The sequence below is a fragment of the Ricinus communis genome, chromosome 9 (assembly GCF_019578655.1).
Source record: "Ricinus communis isolate WT05 ecotype wild-type chromosome 9, ASM1957865v1, whole genome shotgun sequence".
NCBI classification, from domain to species: Eukaryota; Viridiplantae; Streptophyta; class Magnoliopsida; order Malpighiales; family Euphorbiaceae; genus Ricinus; species Ricinus communis.
Genome location: NC_063264.1, coordinates 19,217,824 through 19,218,478, shown reverse-complemented (window position 1 = coordinate 19,218,478; position 655 = coordinate 19,217,824). Strand labels below are relative to the sequence as shown.

At 45.0% G+C, this 655-nt stretch overlaps 1 non-coding gene across 1 annotated transcript; it reads left to right on the top strand.

Annotated features, from left to right (window-relative positions):
* Positions 1–331: 331 nt before the first annotated feature.
* On the top strand, positions 332–438 carry LOC125371255. Its single transcript, XR_007217555.1, has one exon. It is a non-coding gene; the product is annotated as a small nucleolar RNA R71 (small nucleolar RNA).
* The last annotated feature ends 217 nt before the right edge of the window (positions 439–655 follow it).

Below are 655 nucleotides of genomic sequence, written 5' to 3'. Positions count from 1 at the left end.
ACAGTTTGCACCGCAATGCGGGCCACTACAAAACTCGCAGCTGATTTGGGCTGCATGAACCGGCATCTAAAGCTGGTCTAACTTCTTGGTCAAAAGCTTCACTTGAGCTGCCAAGGCTACTGTGGAGTCCAAATGATTGACCACTCCCTGCCTCACTGGTCGGCTTTTAGAAGACTGCCACTGATAATTGTTCATGGCCATCTCCTCTATTAAGTTCTGAGCGTTCTCGGGCGTCTTACTATTCAGCGCCCCTTCTGCTGCTGCATCAACCATTTGTCTAGTAGCAAGGTTCAAACCACTATAAAATGTCTGAACTTGCATCCAGACTGGTAGACCATGGTGTGGACAACATCTCAACAAGTCCTTGTATCTCTCCCAGGCATCATACATGCTCTTGTCTTCCATTTACATAAAACAAGAAATGTCATTCCTTAATTTAGCAGTCTTAGTTGTAGGAGAGTACTTGTAGAGAAATTTTTCATCCAATGATCTCTATATCATGATAGTGTTGGTTAGGAGCGACTGCAACCATCTTTTCGCTCTGTCCCTCAGAGAGAAAGGAAACAGCCTCAACCGAATGGCATCATCAGTTGTTCCATTTATCTTGAAGGTGTCGCAGATCTCTAAGAAGTAGGTGATGTGAGCGTTTGGGTCC